General features: G+C 42.8%; 1 protein-coding gene and 1 long non-coding RNA gene across 4 annotated transcripts in view; one reads left to right on the top strand and one right to left on the bottom strand.

Moving 5' to 3' along the window:
• Positions 1-9349, bottom strand: part of exoc2 (exocyst complex component 2) — a 97006-nt gene extending 87657 nt beyond the window's left edge. For 2 of the 3 annotated variants that reach the window (XM_029707823.1, XM_029707824.1), the window contains exon 1: positions 9267-9349. The gene's annotated coding sequence lies outside the window, so the exon portion shown is untranslated. The remainder of the gene's footprint in view (positions 1-9266) is intronic. The other variant, XM_029707825.1, reaches the window with a different exon arrangement.
• A 487-nt stretch (positions 9350-9836) lies between these two features.
• LOC115158639 (uncharacterized) lies at positions 9837-11247 on the top strand. The gene is made up of 2 exons (XR_003868702.1): positions 9837-10062; positions 10309-11247. It is a non-coding gene; the product is annotated as an uncharacterized LOC115158639 (long non-coding RNA).
• Positions 11248-20305: the final 9058 nt, after the last annotated feature.

Below are 20305 nucleotides of genomic sequence, written 5' to 3'. Positions count from 1 at the left end.
AAGGAGAGTTGTATGGCATTGAAGCTCGTCTGGAGGTTTGTTAACACAGTGTCCAAAGAAGGGCCAGAAGTATACAGAATGGTGTCGTCTGCGTAGAGGTGGATCAGAGACTCACCAGCAGCAAGAGCGACATCATTGACGTATACAGAGAAGAGTCGGCCCAAGAATTGAACCCTGTGGCACCCCCATAGAGACTGCCAGAGGTCCGGACAACAGGCCCTCCGATTTGACACACTGAACTCTATCAGATAAGTGGTTGGTGAACCAGGCGAGGCAATCATTTGAGAAACCAAGGCTATTGAGTCTGCCGATGAGGTGATTGACAGAGTCAAAAGCGTTGGCCAGGTCAATGAATACGGCAGCACAGTATTGTTTCTTATCGATGGCTGTTAAGATATAGTTTAGGACCTTGAGCGTGGCTGAGGTGCACCCATGACCAGCTCTGAAACCAGATTGCATAGCGGAGAAGGTGCGGTGGGATTTGAAATGGTCGGTAATCTGTTTGTTGACTTTGCTTTCGAATACTTTAGAAAAGGCAGGGTAGGATAGATATAGGTCTGTAGCAGTTTGGGTCAAGAGTGTCCCCCCCTTTGAAGAGGGGGATGACCGCAGCTGCTTTCCAATCTTTGGGAATTTCAGACTACACGAAAGAGAGGTTGAACCGGCTAGTAATAGGGGTTGCAACAATTTCAGCAGATAATTTTGGAAAGAAAGGGTCCAGATTGTCTAGCCCGGCTGATTTGTAGGGGTCCAGATTTTGCAGCTCTTTCAGAACATCAGCTTCCTAACAAAGACACACGAAAGTGCTGTTTGAATGAATGCTTACGAGCCTGCTGCTGCCTACCATCGCTCAGTCAGACTGCTCTATCAAATATCAAATCATAAACTTAATTATAATATAATAACACACAGAAATACGAGCCTTATGTCATTAATATGGTCAAATCCGGAAACTATCATTTCGAAAACAAAACGCTTATTCTTTGTGAAATACGGAACTGTTCTGTATTTTATCTAACGGGTGGCATCCCTAAGTCTAAATATTGCTCTTACATTGCACAACCTTCAATGTCATGTCATAATTATGTACAATTCTGGCAAATTAATTACGTCTTTGTTAGGAATAAATGGACTTCTCACAGTTCGCAATGAGCCAGGCGGCCCAAACTGCTGCATATACCCTGACTGCTTGCACGGAACGCAAGAGAAGTGACACAATTTCCCTAATTATAAGAAATTCATGTTAGCAGGCAATATTAACTAAATATGCAGATTTAAAAATATATACTTGTGTATTGATTTTAAAAAAGGTATTGATGTTTATGGTTAGGTGCAACGACAGTGCTAAATCATCACCCGTTTGGCGAAGTAGGCTGTGATTCGATGAGAAATTAACGGGCACCGCATCGATTATATGCAACGCAGGACACGCTAGATAAACTAGTAATATCATCAACCATGTGTAGTTAACTAGTGATTATGTGAAGATTGATTGTTTTTTATAAGTTTAATGCTAGCTAGCAACTTACCTTGGCTTCCTGCTGCCCTCGCATAACAGGTAGTCAGCCTGCCACGCAGGCTCCTCGTGGAGTGCAATGTAAGGCAGGTGGTTAGAGCGTTGGACTAACAAGGTAAAAATCTGTCGTTCTGCCCCTGAACAAGGCAGTTAACCCACCGTTCCTAGGCCGTCATTGAAAATAAGAATGTGTTCTTAACCGACTTGCCTAGTTATACAAAAGGTGTTAAAATATAACTTTTTCTATTTTTTATTAAATAAAATATATATATATATATATATATTATTATTTATTTTTTTTTGCATTTTTTTTTTTAATCTTAAATATTATTATTTATTTATTTGTATTTATTTATTTTATTTATTTATTTATTTTTAAATAAAATAAAAAAATTAAATCGGCCACATCGGTGTCCAAAAATTATGAAAACTTGAAATCGGCCCTAATTAATCGGCCATTCCGATTAATCGGTCAACCTCTAGTCATTACTGTTTTATTAAAGGTTTTTAAATGGTTATTACTGTGTTATCACCCATCCCTCCTCTCCCAGAATCCAGTGTGGTCTGTCCTGGACTACCCTGTAGTCTGACTGGGTCAGGGAACTGACTCAAGGACTGTGAAAACCAATGGCCAACAAACAAGCCTGTCAGCAGGGGGGACTGAGAGAGGGGAAAGAGTGGCTACTAGCCAGGTGGGGAAGAGGGGGGAGAAAAGGAATGACAGAGGTGAGACAGAAGTGCCACTGACTCCAAAAACATAACCCTTCACTCACAGTCAGCGTAACTACTCAAAAAGACTGTATGATAGGGGCCGGCCAGCAGGTGGGGGAGAGTGGAGAGAGAGGAGGGACAACAGGGGTGAGAGAGAAGTGCCACTCCAAAAACATTGCCCCCCATCAAGCCTCCCACACCTGCTGTAACCGCTCTGCTTCAACCAACCCTGGCTTAATCCTAAAGCAGCAACCACTGCTGAGAAAATGCCACAAAAATATAACCCGCTGTCGAGCATTCCACCAAAACAAACAAGCAGGGGCTGTCCGGCCCACCCAACATTTCCAATTAGAGCCCTGTGAGGGGGCAGGAAACGTCCCTGTGTTCTCCCCAGGGAGGAGGGTGAGGTACAGAGGTCCTAAAGGCTCCAACCACAGAGAGACAGAGACAGCTTAGCACTGATTTCCTGTGACATGCAATGTGTCAACTAGGGATGCACGATATATCGGTGAACATATCGGAATCGGCCGATATTAGCTAAAAATGCCAACATCGGTATCGGCCCGATGTCAAGTTTAACACTGATGTTAAAAACAAATGTCAACGCTACAGTGCATACCTATATAACGAAGGTACAGAACGTAATGACGCCACGTAAAATTTGGTGCTACGCGGGCAACACAGCATTCCTAACCTAGCCCACAATGTCTGCTGTGTGGATCGAGCAGTCAACAAGTCGAGCATTTGAAAGAGTACGAAAATTTCAGCGAAACATCGCAAAGGCGAAATCCAAACCTCTACGGGCCACGGGGGCAGTATTGAGAATTTTGAAAAAAATATGTGCCCATTTTTAACTGCCTCCTACACCAACTCAGAAGCTAGGATATGCATATTATTAAAGCCAAGATAATGGAATTCATTGCCCTTGACAATCAACCGTTCTCTGTCATAGGTGATGTTGGCTTTCGCCGACTGGTCGAGCACCGGTACACACTACCAAGTGCACTATTTTTCAGATGTTAGACAGTAATACCGTCACTGCTATTTGCTTCACTACATAGATACTATAGAACGCCGTTTGGGGTTTTGCATGTCAAAAAAGATACAGTTGCACTGTCAAAGCTTCTACAAAAAAAGTCTGCAAACAAGCAAACACCGCCCACGAACGATGCGTTTACAATATCGCGTTGGTAATAAAGCATACATTTGTTCGACTGCAACTTCTGGGGTAGCTAGCTTTAGCTTGGTACCTAGCTAGCACCAATACAACCAGCCTGAAAACCATGACCAATAGAAACTGCAGTCATTTTCATTATTCTTAACAATGATTTAGGAATCATTGTGAGTAAGTACTAGCTAGGTTGCCACTTGTTGTTCGCCTATTGAAATTGAACTTCAGATCATGAAAATAAATAGCTAGCCAGCTACTTAACCCTGTTGCCCAAAGCTAACGTTATAAGCAGCCAGCTAGCTTCATCTGGCTAGTGAGGCTCGACCAGAGCGGGTTATGTGTTGTGAAGCTAGCCACAATAAGGATTAGGCACAATAGTGGAATTTGCGGTTTGCCTTCAAAATAAAAGTATGACATTGACAGTGATGCAAGTTACTATTTGTATTAGGATTGTGCCATACTTTTATTTTGAAGGCTAACTGCAAAGTCCACTATTGTGGCTAATCCTTACTGTGGCTAGCTTCACATAGATGGGTCAGACCACCATTAATCAAATAAGAACTGTCTTATAAATTAGGGCTATTTTACATGATGACACCTAGCTATATAGTTAGCTAGCTAACTATAGCTACTGAAACAGATTATGACGTTTTGCTATGTTTTTAGAGAAGAACATTGTTTGCATCCATGAGCTATCTAGCTTTGTTTATGACCAGCACTGTAGGTGCACGAGACAACTTTACCAGCATCATAGCATACGTATCGATGAATCGTTGTGACATATGAAATACGAGTGATACTGTAATCAATGTGTAACTAGAGGTCGATCGACTAATCGGAATGGCCGATTAATTAGGGCCGATTTCAAGTTTTCATAACAACCGGAAATCGGTATTTTTGGACGCAGTTTTTTTTTTACACCTTTATTTAACTAGGCAAGTCAATTAAGAACACATTCTTATTTTCAATGATGGCCTAGGAACGGTGGGTTTACTGCCTTGTTCAGGGGCAGAACGACAGATTTTTACCTTGTCAGCTCGGTGATTCAATCTTGCAACCTTACGGTTAACTAGTCCAATGCTCTAACCACCTGCTTTACATTGCACTCCACAAGGAGCCTGCCTGTTACGCGAATGCAGTAAGAAGCCAAGGTAAGTTGCTAGCTAGCATTAAACTTATCTTATAAAAAAACAATCAATCAATCATAATCACTAGCTAACTACACATGGTTGATGATATTACTAGTTTATCTAGCATGTCCTGCATTGCATATAATCACTTAGGTACACGTTGGAGCAACGTGTACCTAACCATAAACATCAATGCCTTTCTTAAAATCAATACACAAGTATATATTTTTAAACCTGCATATTTAGTTAATATTGCCTGCTAACATTAATTTCTTTTAACTAGGGAAAATGTGTCACTTCTCTTGCAACAGAGTCAGGGTATATGCAGCAGTTTGGGCCGCCTGGCTCGTTGCGAACTGTGAAGACTATTTCTTCCTAACAAAAACAGCCGACTTCGCCAAACGGGGGATGATTTAACAAAAGCGCATTTGCGAAAAAAGCACAATCGTTGCACAACTGTACCTAACCATAAACATCAGAGCCTTTCTTAAAATCAATACACAGAAGTATATATTTTTAAACCTGCATATTTAGCTAAAAGAAATCCAGGTTAGCAGGCAATATTAACCAGGTGAAATTGTGTCACTTCTCTTGCGTTCATTGTACGCAGAGTCAGGGTATATGCAACAGTTTGGGCCGCCTGGCTCGTTGCGAACTAATTTGCCAGAATTTTACGTAATTATGACATAACATTGAAGTTTGTGCAATGTAACAGGAATATTTAGACTTAGGGATGCCACCCGTTAGATAAAATACGGAACGGTTCCGTATTTCACTGAAAGGAAAAACATTTTGTTTTCGAGATGATAGTTTCCGGATTCGACCATATTAATGACCTAATGTTCGTATTTCTGTGTGTTTATTATATTATAATTAAGGTCTATGATTTGATAGAGCAGTCTGACTGAGCGGTGGTAGGCAGCAGCAGGCTCGTAAGCAAAAGGAACCACCAGCTTTCATATGTTCTCATGTTCTGAGCAAGGAACTTAAACGTTAGCTTTCTTACATGGCACATAGTGCACTTTTACTTTCTTCTCCAACACTTTGTTTTTGCCTTTATTTAAACCAAATTGAAAATGTTTCATTATTTATTTGAGGCTAAATTGATTTTATTGATGTATTATATTAAGTTAAAATAAGTGTTCATTCAGTATTGTTGTAATTGTCATTATTACAAATAAATAAATAAATAAAAATCGTCCGATTAATCGGTATCGGTGTTGAAAAATCATAATCGGCCGACCTCTAGTAACAACTACGTAAAAAATGTATGAACGCGTTAAATTATTATTTGACTTGCAGTCATATTCAGATCCTGATTGATCAACAAGCTTATTTGGCACGTCAAATAGTGTTATTTGATACGCAAAGACCCAAACGGCATTCCATAATAATCCTGGTTGAGATTGAAACGACTGAACAAATGAACAACGAAACAGCACAGCAAGTAAGTGAAAGAAATAGGTTTTCATTATGTTTTACTGGTAATGGTGACATACGTAAATGCCAACAAAATAACCTTTTGGTCATTGTGGTGTGTGTGTGTGTGTGTGTGTAACCTTTATTTAACTAGGCAAGTCAGTTAAGAACAAATTCTTATTTACAATGACAGCGCGGACGATGCTGGGCCAATTGTGCGCCGCCCTATGGGACTCCTAATCACGGCTGGATGCGATAAAGCCTGGATTCGAACCAGGGACTGTAGTGATGCCTCTTGCACTGAGATGCAGTGCCTTAGACCGCTGCGTCCATGTGTGTGTTAATTATTTAACTGTACTAGAATACTTAAAAGGCCGCTAAAATGTTAAATATCGGTTATCGGTATAGCTTTTTTTTGGCAAGGAAAATATTGGATATCGGTATCAGCCAAAAATGTAATATCAGTGGTGTCAACCACAGAATGATACACACACAGCGTAAAGTTGTAGAAAATATTCAGTAATTATTAAGAAAGGTTTTACATTTTGGGGGAATTTTTAAAAAATAATTAAAAATAATACATTAACTGAGAGGCCTGCACACCCACCCACACAACGCAATAATGCAGATCCTTTAATAAAGCTGAAAGGGGAACCACAAGAATACCATACCTATATTACTGTTAGTCTTCATTTTTCCAGTTGACGTTAAACATACTGTATTCCTAGGTGTGATAACAGGACATGGCTTGAGTCTCATTAACTTTGTGATACCTTAAGCTATCGACCAGCAAGGGAAAGAGCTGCCTGTGCAGTCTCTCTCCCTCTCCCCAATTCTCCAGCTGAAACAGCACACAGTGTACAATACGCAAGGACACACACACACACACACACACACACACACACACACACACACACACAGCAACAAGGGTCTATGCTTTGACCTTTCATTTCTGAGGGTAACACAGCAGGGGTAATGTTCCTCTACCAATAAGAAGACCCCTCAACACTGATCCAACATGAAAAATGTGGCGCTCTGATACATTAAGGCAGCTACTTGCCTATCTGACACACTTAGACCTACATCATTTTGATGATATCTAAGCTTAAAATCTTACAAATAGAAAACAAGCTTACCAGTAACTTACATAAATGTAGGCTTCTGCCAAGTCTCATTTAGATCAGAAGCCTGTTAAAGCAGTTCAGAATTGATCCAAGGAGACTAAAGACATCATTGTTATGTTAGCGCTAGGCTCTGTATGCTATAGTTTCAAAACACTGACCTTCTAGCTACCAATTATGGATGATTGAGAACACAGAAATATGCTGCTGTATCAGCGCAGCAGGATCATCTACCAAATGTCAATCACTAAAACCATGCCAATCAGGGTTGGAGGCTGTGCAGAGGCCGGGACAGTGCCTCAGGGCAGGCGATTCGTGTCAGGCTCTATCTGGGGTGTAATCATGCAGTAACTGGCCATAATGAAAGACAAACAGCTCTACAGTGTGGGCTCAGCCTAACTACGCTCTGATGCAAGCAAACATTTTCATAATGATAATTTTACATTCTCAACATACTTCTATTGTTGTCATTTCCATGAATAGCAAATCATACAGCTTGGAGAGCACACACAAACAGTAACACTTCAGCTACACTACACGCGTTGCCATCAATGTGACGTTCTATCTGCTACATAGTAACCCACCAAATTCAACTTTATTTCTCATTATTTCAATTCACAAGAACAGGCGTCAGCCATCGAGAATTAAACCTCGGCGCAACGCAAGCAGTATAGCAGCTGTCATTGATTCAAAGGAAGCATTCCCTCAATGGCTGGTGGCAATGCCGGACTCCCGATGGCTGCAGCGTAGCAGGGCCGTTAGACAGAACGGGGGCATTAGCAGTTTACTAAGGATACAGCAGTGTTAGGTATTGAGGACAGTCAGGGTACACATCAATAAAACAAAACAACAAGGGGAAATGGCTATTGGTTTGACAAGCCACTGTTTCCATTCTATCCTGCAGAGCTCCTCTACATCTGCCTCTGCAGAGTCAAATTTACACTTATAGCCCAAACACAGTGTATATTTCACGAGATTGGCATTACATAGGCCTATGCATGAACATCAGACTGTTACCGTGGTTACCCCAAGGAAATTCTGTCTGAAAGAAGTCGCCCTAAAAAAAAGACTACAAACCAGAATGCTGAATAAAATGATATTGACACTTACCTTACCTATTGTCTGTGCTGTTGGTCCTTTTGACAGTAGGAAGTGGAGATAAAATATCCACAGTAAAGTATTGTTTACCTGAGTTTTTGCGGCGCCGGTTCGTATTTTCAATCTCTTGACGCATTGCACGTGATGCACAATATGTAAACAATAGCCGAATGTAACAGAAAGTTGTGACCAAAGCACTTTCTCTCGCAATCAGCTGAAAGTGCTTGTGAAATTTACCAGCTGATTGCATGCGACAACGTTTGGTCTGTAGTACTGTTAAGCTCGGGCATTGTTTACACCATGTGCAAGTGTTTTGTCGCATGCGAATCACTTCAGAATTGTAAACACAAAACCGGAAATACAAACCGGCGTACTGAAAGTCGGGTTAATAACACTTCCCTGTTGATATTTTTGTCTCAGATTACCTCCGACATGAGGACAAAAACAGCTGACAACAGGTAAAGTAAGTTAAAATTACGTTTATTCAACATTCTGACTTGTAATTGGACTGTTCGGGAATGCTGAAGCCAACATGTTAGAGCAGGGGTTCCCAAACTGTTTTACTCCCAGTAGGCAGGTAGATGGGTCAATGACCCCTTGAATGCGAAACCTGTGGCGTATTTATTACGCCGACTCTGTTTCAAAATGTTTCGGGAGCATACGAAACAGGGAGGGTCCTACCTCAATTTGTCGAATAGAAATTCTCGTTTTACTTGCAAATCGACTAATGATTACATTCATATGAGCATGTCAACAGTTAAAGATGAGCAGGGTTGGTTTGTTTGACAGGTCAGTTGACACAGAGCTAGCTAGGGCAACTACCGTTAATAGCTAAACATTTCTCAAGTTCGTTCGCTGTCAGCCGAAATACATAGACTCTTAACAACCATCAGACAAACGTACATCGTAGCGTGAGACCGTCTTGCGATATGAAGCTGGACACTGTTAGCGAACTATCGAGTTGTCTAACGTTAGCTAGCTGGAAATGGAAACAATCTTCTGAACTCTCTCTGAAGCGATACGAACTAAGACCATGATAAATAGTTCATATTTGTGTCACAACATTTAGTTAAATAAATAGATAACATAGGGTAACTTACAATGAAGTGCTGTTGAAAGAAAAATCCCAGCTAACCTTTTCCGAAATCAACTTCCAGGTTGCCACTTCCTGCAACGACCAGTCGGTGATGATATCATCACGCACTCTACGTTGTATCCCCTCAGAGCATAAGCTCACAATAGCTGAGTTGAGTGAGTAAAATGTTGATGGTAGTTACTCAAAACGCTTTATATAGCTAAAATGCATTTTATATTACTATATATATAAAAGAACATGAAAATAATATAAACATGTTGGTTTGTGAACTGTCAACCTCTCCATCTTGCCACTAATAGCAGTGTTGGCCTGGGCCCAGTTCACACAAACATAGCCTACTTTATTCTACCAAAAATTCTATAACCTGGAATATCTTTAAACCATTCTGTATTCATCTCTGCCATGATGTTTTATTTTGATCATCCTCTAGGCATAGACATAGCCCATAGTACCATTACATGACACATAAGTCATTGGACGAAGGCGTCTTCTGTAGGGGGAGTTTTGTTAAGAGCCGCGACGCTCGGTCTGAACATTAATACGCATCGCATGCGGTACGGTTTTGGAAGCATAAGGACCTTATCTAACATATCGGTTAGAAATAAAAAATTTAAAAAAATTGATACTTTCTTTATGGGGTTAGTGTTTCCACACGGCCATATTTACATGTTACAGAGGTTGTTTACGGAAAACAGACCGAAGACAGAGTAGACAACTTGTGCTAATTACCTATCTGCGGAAGACAGACGGCACAAACGTGTTGTCACTGAAACATACTGTCTGCTGCAACTGTTAAAACCGTAAGTGTTTATTTTGCATTGATGTGATAGAAAGTAGAGGGATTTATATTTCTAGAGCCGTACCGCAAGAATCGATTCACGTTTAGAGTATTTGGCTGATTGGCTTCCAGATCAAATTCGCCCTTTAAACAGAACATGTAAGGTCCTTGGACTAACGCTTCGAACACACCGACTGTGTTATGGCATCACTGCTACGTAACATTTTGCGCAGCTCGGCAACTATACTGATGCAGGTATCTTTTGCAGATTGTCGCATGCGGTTGGACACATGGAGGAGAGAATCATTTTCGCAGTATCCTCAAAACCGTGTATTTTTGACACAACTGCTGACAGCTACAGGGACATAAACACAAAAAATGCTGCTTGGAGAGAAGTGTCCACTATAGTAGGATTGCCAGGTCAGTTTAGTAGTGGGCATGTGCCAGATGTGGCTAGTTAACGTGACCCACAACAATGGGTCCTGGAGAAGACTAGCCTACCTTCATCAGAGCAGAAGGCACCTCAACTTTCTTTTCATTTGGTAACATTGCATAATTAAAAAAGGATTCTAAACCAACTTTGGGAAAAGTTATAGTCCTAATGAACATTCTGTAAAAGTACATCTGATGTCAAATAGGGACTATTAACTAGAGAGCCCTTTAGCTAGCTAGGTTGCACATAAAAACAATGTATCAAATATCAATCAATTATGGTATCAAAGGCTTTAAAAATGTACTAGAATGTAGCTTACCGGAGACAAATCGCCAGGCGTTCAACTGGGCTGATGGACTCCCGGTAGTTGGTATCCATCCAGATGATCCTGGCTCCAACCATCTGAAGCAGGTGATCGAACTGGCTTCGGTCCAGACGAAAGTAACTTCGGAATTCCTCTCCAAGCAGTCGAAGTTCTTGAATGAGACGGTGGAACTCCCCTGTCTGCTTTCGGGACTTTAACCATCTCTGGACCCACACAGACCTGCGCTTTCGGCGGGGCTGGTCCCGGCCCAACAGCGCGATCAAGACCACCTTCCTCAACGTTGGTCTCATTGTTGAAAGAGCCTACTCTGCTATCTTGACTATTATGCATTTTGCTCCAAAGCTGCATTTTGAAGGGAAATTATATTATAGGCTCTCACAATTAATTTGTGGATGTCATCGAATAAATAATATACTTGGCAAATAAATGAATAAAAAAATGTAAAGAAATTCTCCAGTCAAACTGTTTTTATTATGTAATCCCACCTTTTTTTTTTACTAGATATGTGTGCAACAAAAATTAAACATTCACATTTTGCTACTTTCTGTCAAGTCTCCGCATACAATTTGATGCATACGTTCGACCACACAGAACGCACTGCAACTGCCTCTGCAAGGCAATGCTGCAAGGCAAACGCAGCGTTACATTGGAAATGAATGTACTTCTGGTGTATCGAAACGCAATGACGCAGTCGGTGTGTTCGAAGCGTAAGGAGTAACATTAGGCACCTTTAGTCCAATATTGGACTAGCATAGACAGGGCTTGTTCGACATTGAGCTGAGAGTGCATGCGACTGACCAGTGGCGACGTGTCATTGAGACCCACCTGTTTAGCTAAAATAAATAAAAAATAGCTTAACAGGTGGGGCTCTGCTACACCTGCCCTGAATTACGTGTCACCAATGGTCAGTCGGCAGTCTCATGCATTCTCGGCTGCAATGTCGAACAAGCCCTAGGTCTATGCTAGCCCAGCGTCATCCGGGTTAGGAGAGGGTTTGGCCGGCTGAGATGTCCTTATCTCATCGGGCTCTACCGACTCCTTGTGGCGGGCTGTGTGCCTGCAAGCTGACCTCGGTTGTCAGTTCTATAGTGTTAAAATAGCGCTGGAGAAGAAGGCAGATGTTTTACGTGCCCCCAGCCGATTGTGTTTTTTGTTCGTTTTATTTGCAACTCTGACGAGCCCGACGCAAAGGATATACTGCTTCCTCGGGAACAGGCCCCGATCCCCGTGATCTGCGTGAAGAGGAAGTGGAGAAAGAGGGGCCGAAGAGAGGGCTGCCTTCTGAGAATTCGTAAGCGATCGAAAAAAAAACCACTTCGCTCCATTCTGCTAGAAAACGTGCAATCCTTGGAGAATAAAATCGCTGAGTTACGCGGAAGATTAAACTACCAACCGAACATTAAAAACTGTAACATCTTATGCTTCATGGACTCGTGGCTGAACGACGACATTATCAACATACAGCTGGCTGGATAGAACAGCGGCGTCTGGTAAGACAAGGGGTGGCGGACTATGTATTTTTGTAAATAACAGCTGGTGCATGATATCTAAGGAAGTCTCAAGCTATTGCTCGCCTGAGGTAGAGTATCTCATGATAAGCTGTAGACCACAGTACCTACCGAGAGAGTTTTCATCTCTATTCTTCATAGCTGTTTACATACCACCACAGACGGAGGCTGGCAATAAGACTTGAAGCATTGAAGGAGCTGTATTCCGCCATAAGCAAACAAGAAAACGCTCACCCAGAGGTGGCGCTCCTAGTAGCCGGGGACATTAATGCAGGGAAACTTAAATCTGTTTAACCAAATTTCTATCAGCATGTTAAATGTGCAACCAGAGGGAAAAAACTCTGGATCACCTTTACTGCACACACAGAGACGCATACACAGCTCTCCCTCGCCCCCCATTTGGCAAATCTAACCATAATTCTATCCTCCTGATTCCTGCTTACAAGCAAAAATTAAAGCAGGAAGCACCCGTGACTAGATGAATAAAAAAGTGGTCAGATGAAGCAGATGCTATGCTACAGGACTGTTTTGCTAGCACAGACTGGAATATGTTCTGGGATTCCTCTGATGGCATTGAGGAGAACACCACATTAGTCATTGGCTTCATCAATAAGTGCATCGATGACGTTGTCCCCACAGTGACCGTACATACCCCAACCAGAAGCCATGCATTACAGGCAGCATCCACACTGTCTTCACTAACATTTTCAACCTCTCCCTGTCCGAGTCTGTAATACCAACATGTTTTAAGCAGACCACCATAGTGCCTGTGCCCAATGCCTAAGGTAAGCTGCCTAAATGACTACTGACCTGTAGCACTCACGTCTTTTGCCATGAAGCTCTTTGAAAGGCTGGTTATGGCTCACAACAACACCATCGTCCCAGAAACACTAGACCCACTCAAATTTTCATACCGCCCCAACAGATCCACAGATTATGCAATCTCTGTTGCACTCCACACTGCCCTTTCCCACCTGGACAAAAGGAACACCTATGTGAGAATGCTATTCATTGACTACAGCTCAGCGTTCAACACCATAGTGCCCTCAAAGCTCATCAATAAGCTCAGGACCCTGGGACTAAACACCTCCCTCTGCAACTGAATCCTGGACTTTCTGACAGGCCGCCCCAGGTGGTAATGGTAGGTAACAACACATCCGCCACGCTGATCCTCAACGCCGGACCCTCAGGGGTGCGTGTTCAGTCCCCTCCTGTACTCCCTGTTCACTCATGACTGCACGGCCAGGCACGACTCCAACACCATCATTCAATTTGCAGATGACACAACAGTGGTAGGCCTGATCACCGACAATGACGAGACAGTCTATAGGGAGGAGGTCAGAGACCTGGCCGTGTGGTGCCAGGACAACAACCTCTCCCTCAACGTGATCAAGACAAAGGAGATGATTGTGTAATACAGGAAAAGAGGACCGAGCACACCCACATTCTCATCGACAGGGCTGCAATGGAGCAGGTTGAGAGCTTCAAGTTCCTTGGTGTCCACATCACCAACAAACTAATATGGTCCAAGCACACCAAGACAGCCATGAAGAGGGCCCGACAAAACCTATTCCCCCTCAGGAGACTGAAAAGATTTGGCATGGGTCCTCAGATCCTCAAAAGGTTCTACAGCTGCACCATCGAGAGCATCCTGACTGGTTGGATCACTGCCTGGTATGGCAACTGCTCAGCCTCCGACCGCAAGGCACTACAGAGGGTAGGGCGAACGGCCCAGTACATCACTGGGGCCAAGCTTCCTGCCATCCAGGACCTCTATACCAGGCGGTGTCAGAGGAAGGCCCTAAAAATTGTCCAACACTCCAGCCACCCTAGTCATAGACTGTTCTCTCTGCTACCGCATGGTAAGCGCTACCGGGGCACCAAGTCTAGGTCCAAGAGGCTTCTAAACAGCTTTTACCCCAAGCCATAAGACTCCTGAACATCTAGTCAAATGGCTACCCAGACTATTTGCATTGCCCCCCCCCTTTACACCAGTACTACTCTCTGTTGTCATCTATGCATAGTCACTTTAATAACTCTACCGACATGTACATACTTCCTCAACTAACCGGTGCCCCCGCACATTGACTCTGTATCGGTACCCCCCTGTATATCATCTCGCTATTGTCATTTTACTGCTGCTCTTTAATTACTTGTTACTCTTATCTCTTCTTCTCTGTATTTTTTAAAAACGTTGTTGTTGGTTAGGGGCTCGTAGTAAGCATTTCACTGTAAGGTCTGCACCTGTTGTATTTGGTGCATGTGACTAATAACATTTGATTTGATTTGTTAACTCCGCTGTCTTCCGGGTAAAGCGAGCAGTGTGTCAAGAAGCAGCGCGTCTTGGCTCTCGGCCTTTGCAGAGTCCATAGTGGAGTTGCAGCGATGAGACAGGATCCTATCTACTGATTGTATATCACGAAAAAGGCGGTAACTCCATGGCCAGAAAAGTTTGAAAACATTGGCCATGCTGTCAATCCAGCAATACTTCTGCCGCGTTCAAAACAACTGGAAACTCAGAACTGCAAAATCTCAGTAATTTGGTCCCTTTCCTCCCTCATAACTTAGCCTACTGTTCTGACTTGATGGTGCACATGTAGCCTATAGCCTGTTTTAGAGAAATGTAATCATCAAATATTGTTAGAGCTTTCATTGTCTGCTTCTATGCCCCCTCTATTTATCCTACGGTTCTGACTTGGTGTACAGGGAGAATACTGTAAGAACGGCCCATGTTCTGAATTCTGTTGCTGTACATTTCAAAGGTGCTGAACAAATAGTTATACTGACTACGTCCTTCCTAGCTTGCTCATTAATATCTTAATCAAAATTACAGATTGCCTTTTATCTGCTCGTTGTTCCCTTATGCCATAGTTTGTACATCTGAATTGTCAGTAGAAACCACATTTGTTTAAGCAAGTCAGCCATATCAGCTATGTTTTTAAAAAGGCAGTAAATGAGGATGAATTAACTGTTTCACTTCCAGACAAGGCTTTGCTGGTAGCCAGGTGTAGCAGTGGTAAGGATTCATTTAATGGTGCTGAAAAGAAAGCTCTGCTGTTGGGACGGCTTTAGGTTTTCCCTAACAGTTTGTTGTCACCGTTTGTCACCGTTATAGTGCAATTAATATATTGTTTAGTGTTGTGTAGTGGCTTTGCTGGCATGCAGCAAACATGTTTTTGTTTTTTTCCCCACTTAGATTTTACATGCTAAAATCGCCACTGCGACTGACTGATCTACAAATCACCTTGCATCATAAATAATGACTCATTATTACTTGTAGATCGGTCAGTCACAATTTACCCGTGATACATCATGGTTTTGATGCTCTCAAACACGGCCATAATTTGGGTTTACAGAGCACTTTGTAGTGTACATTTTTCATGATTGTTTCTTTGAGAATAATAGCCCTATCATCTTTATTGAGGTGTGAAATATTGACAGTAAAATATGCTTTACTGCTACTGATATTGCCCTATTCATGTTCTGTGCCTGCCAAGCACACCGTAAAAGTGTGCCTGTGTCTTCCTCCTTCTCAAGTCCTTGTTTCTTATTAGGTCATTCTTGACTCGCTGGCTCTCAAAACAAGGAGCCCAAGCCAAACCTTGGGATGGCAACCGTTTATTTTCCTTGTCGGAAGTGAGGTTCGTGATATAAAACTCAAACATCTCATTGTGCTGGGTGGTTCACACAGACCTGCCCAATAACCTACTGCACAGCAAACATCCTACTATTATGCAACACTTCCAGGGAGCCGTCCGGCTGAGATTGACACATGTCTGGACTGGGTTGGTTGTTTTTTTGGTGGAGAAAAATAACTCACCCACTTAGAATCAATAGGTGTCTCTATATACTGTGTCTGTGTTTGCTATACGTATGTATTGGCTTAGTAAAGCAATATAAGAAAATGTTCAATTAGAAATACATGTTTAAGAACTAGACAAAAATGGAATGTAAATGTACATGTATTTTCATTTGGGAGTGTTCATCTGCATTACTTCTACATCTTCTACATCTGCATTGCTTGCTGTTTGGGGTTTTAGGCTGTGTTTCTGTATAGCACTTTGTAAATTCATTTGATTGATTGATTCACCGTAGGAGTATTGGCTGTCTGGTTTTCCCCCCGCTTTATTTATTTTTGGGACTATTCCATTTGCTCCATTGCACCAGGTAAACCAAATCATGCGCAGTTACTGTTTTAGAATCTTCCACAAGGTTCTCTTGGCTCATTTGTGTAGTAGTAACGAAATGTTCTATGCATAATATTTCTGTGTAGTAGAATGTTCAATGTTTCTGTAGTAGAATGTTCCATGCAGAATATTCATGTGTAGTAGAATGTTCAATGTTTCTGTAGTAGAATGTTCCATGCAGAATATTCATGTGTAGTAGAATGTTCAATGTTTCTGTAATAGAATGTTCCATGCAGAATATTCCTGTGTAGTAGAATGTTCAATGTTTCTGTAGTAGAATGTTCCATGCAGAATATTTCTGTGTAGTAAAATGTTCAATGTTTCTGTAGTAGAATGTTCCATGCAGAATATTTCTGTGTAGTAAAATGTTCAATGTTTCTGTAATAGAATGTTCCATGCAGAATATTCCTGTGTAGTAGAATGCTGAATGTTTCCGTAGTAGAACAGTTCTCAGGGTCGTGTCTGGGGTCTGTGAAAACAGGAGCTGGCTGGCGCGTCTATTTTAAGTGGTCATGAAACCCAATGGCGTGTAATGGACAGCTGGAACTTGGCGTCGGATTTCTCCCAGAATCCTTGGTCGCCGGGCCACCACGCCTCGCATGCGAATCCCTCAGAACTCTAACTTGTGGGGAAAAAAGGAGAACAAAAGCAACATTACGACTCCCTCTGGTCAGAGCACCAAAACCCCTCATCAAGTTCTGGAAGGAGCACCAGTCCAGTCCATGGCAAAGGGCTGCAGTAGCCTACCCCTGGGGGCAGAGAAGGCCCAAATCCTACAGAGTCATTACTCTAAATTAGCCCCTGCAGAGCCAGTCAGAGCCTAAGCATCCACTCACACTCACTGCAATGTGCTGGACCTGGGCCACAGCAATGGAGAGATGGGGTAGTCGCCAAACCAACCACCAACCGCCCAAATCACAGTTTGATCCCTCCATTATCACATTAACCCTGGCTAATTGGAAAATACGGGTTCCCCTGAGGGGTGGGGGGGGGGGCTGGGTGGCCAGGTCTTATCATACAGAAACACGCTCTGCCGTGCCTCGGACAATTTGGTGAGATAAATATGTTGGTATCAGCGCTCAGAGCTCCAGTGTGCCTGGGTGGTCTCTCCCTGACTCCCTGTTGCAGCTCTAATGATGCTGCCTGTGTCTTTCCCAGAACAAGTGGAAATGCCGCAGTGATGCACCGTGAAAAGAGAAAGAGAGAGGAGGAAAGGAGCTCAGACTCCCAGCTGGCATCTATAGAATGACCAGAATATTCTCTTTGGTGTTTGGAGTGTCAGAGAGTCGCTAGTTACAGACAGACCTAGGTCAAATACATATGTCACATACTTTCAAATACTTGCGCTGTGCTTGATTTGGTTTACCCGGTACAATGGAGCCAATGGAATAGTCCCCAAAGTGCACATTTCAGAGTAAAGTAGTTCAGGTGAGCTCTACAGAGAGCCAGTGAAGTCATCCTAACCCCAGCTACACCAGGACTAGAGACCCCCCCCCACCCCTCCATTCATCCCTCCGTCCCATGGCACACGCTGTGTTGGCACCGTAGCTCACCCCCAAAACCATCTATTGTTCATTGTTTGTCTTTCATATTTTTTTCCCATGGGCCCCTGGCCAGCAAGAGGAAGAGCTCACTGTAAATATTACCCCACCCCACCCCCCTCCTCCTCAGCCTCCTTCCCCCTTGACACCTCCCCCATCTCCTGGCTTGCCCTGTCCTCCTGCCTCTCTCTCAAGAGGGAACAGACAACCAGTGGGTGAGCACTTCCTTCCTAGTAAAAGGGGGGTGGAAGGGGAGGGGATGGGATGGAGGGGGGTTCTCACTGTAGTTCAGATCCAACAGGCCACATCAAACAAGGGACAATCGATCAATGTCAGAGAGAGCACTGCTATGAGACACTGCCGTTGTGTTGTCATTACCATTACCCTACCATGGGTCTGGGCTGTGTGGATGGATTGCTGGCACCAAATAGATGGAACAACATGTAGACGTCAATTAAATGCATTCAAATAGTGTAATCAAACATGCTAAGACAAGGCTAATGAATTCATGAAGGAACACGGAAGAGTTTACCACAAAGGACAGGGAATGGTTTTGGCGAAAGGCTGTGGAGTCGGGGACTGTGCCCTATAGCAGAGTATTATGAAGTCCATATTGTTCTTGTTTTATGATCCAAGGTAAATCTCTCACAGGTGTTTTAGAGCCCAAATATGATGCTGTGCTTGTAATGTTGCTGTGCCTGTAATTATGTAATCTGTTCTTAATTAACTTACTCTGTTTAGGATAGCAGATTAAAAACAACTGTTAACTCTATAATGCTCACCGATTGCCTTTCTGACCAAGCACAGTTCTCCTAAAGTATAGGACTATTATGTATTATTGTAAATAAGCAAGGTCAGACAGTGATAGTAATCAATATATTGCCTTTGCACGAGGTAAACAAGATATCACATTAAGTCAACAGAAAATAATTTTCTCTCAGCTTGTGACCAAAGAACACCAGAGTGTTCAAAAGTGTCAAATATCATTACATTCATCATGTAAATGTGAAGGTCATTGGTCACAGGTCCACATCTCCACAGTAACTGCTATATGCAATACTCATGTAATAAAAGGCAATAGACCTAATATTAATAATTAGAACTTCTGTCCAGTACCTGTCAACATGTAAAACATACACAGCCCTGGGTTCCAGTTGAAATGAAGAAAGGCTAAAGGAACTCCTGAGCCGTGTGGCTAATCGCTAGCCTCTCCCGCATGGCTCCCGCCTGCTTTCCTGGAGGAGCTAGTCACTTTCCCTGGGCTCAGGAGGGAGAGTTTGGGCTCTGGAAATCCAGGCCTATGCCAGGCTTAGGTTGGAAAAGCACTAGGATACATACAATGGGGCAGGGAAAGACAGGGAGAGCTGGGAGGATACCCCTTCAGTCAGCCTGCTGATGCTACTGGGTGGAGGACAGAGCATGAGGTGAGGAAGTGGAAGGAGAGATGTAGAGAGAAGATGGAAAGGAATAGTGTTTATGACGTTGTACCTTTCTAATACGTCTCTGCCATGCTGTTGCCGTAGTGTTGCATTCTTCTCAGATGCTTTACCTGAAGTGACCTTTGAGGCTGGAATGTCAACACTTAGAAAGGTAGTAATTCAATACAACTGTTGTTCAGGTTGTGTATTAGATGTTTGTTTATTAGTTGCACATCAGCAAGCTTTCTGACCACACAGGCTAGTGTTTGTGTTGTCAAATAAGTAACTGAAGAGTTCTGGCTCACACACACTGATACTATAACTCACACATTATCCATTTAGCAATCACTGGATCTGCTATCATAATAGCATGGGATCATACCAATTCAGATGGCTATTGTGGGATACATTGAGGAAGGTAAAAAGGGCATTCACAGCGATGTACAGGATTTTACCACCCAGGTTACCATTGCAGACAGCTTCCCCCCCTGCCCTCCCAAAACAATCTCCCTGTAACCGACACAACCTAGACAATAGGCTACTGTGCCTCCCTGGATGAGGGGGATCATATGTACGTCTAGGGTCTGAATCTGCTGGGAAAAGCTGTCTAGATAACCCCTACGTCTCTCCATAGCTTGGTAAATACGTACATGATAGGAGAGAGAGGAAGGCAGACTGATGTGTTCCCTGTGTTCTCATAAAAGCCAGTCAATAGAAAATGTACCTTTCCCTAGGAACCAGCGTTTCCCAACATGGCCGCCTGCCTGCTGCAATATAGGTCAGGTCCTTCAGCCAGTAGTCCTCTAATGGATAGTGACAGCTCAGAGTGTGTGAACTGCTGTTTGTTGTTTGT

This window comes from Salmo trutta, chromosome 22 (assembly GCF_901001165.1).
Source record: "Salmo trutta chromosome 22, fSalTru1.1, whole genome shotgun sequence".
Classification (NCBI taxonomy): Eukaryota; Metazoa; Chordata; class Actinopteri; order Salmoniformes; family Salmonidae; genus Salmo; species Salmo trutta.
Note: the sequence above shows the minus strand (reverse complement) of the source record. Positions and strands in the feature narration are given on the sequence as shown.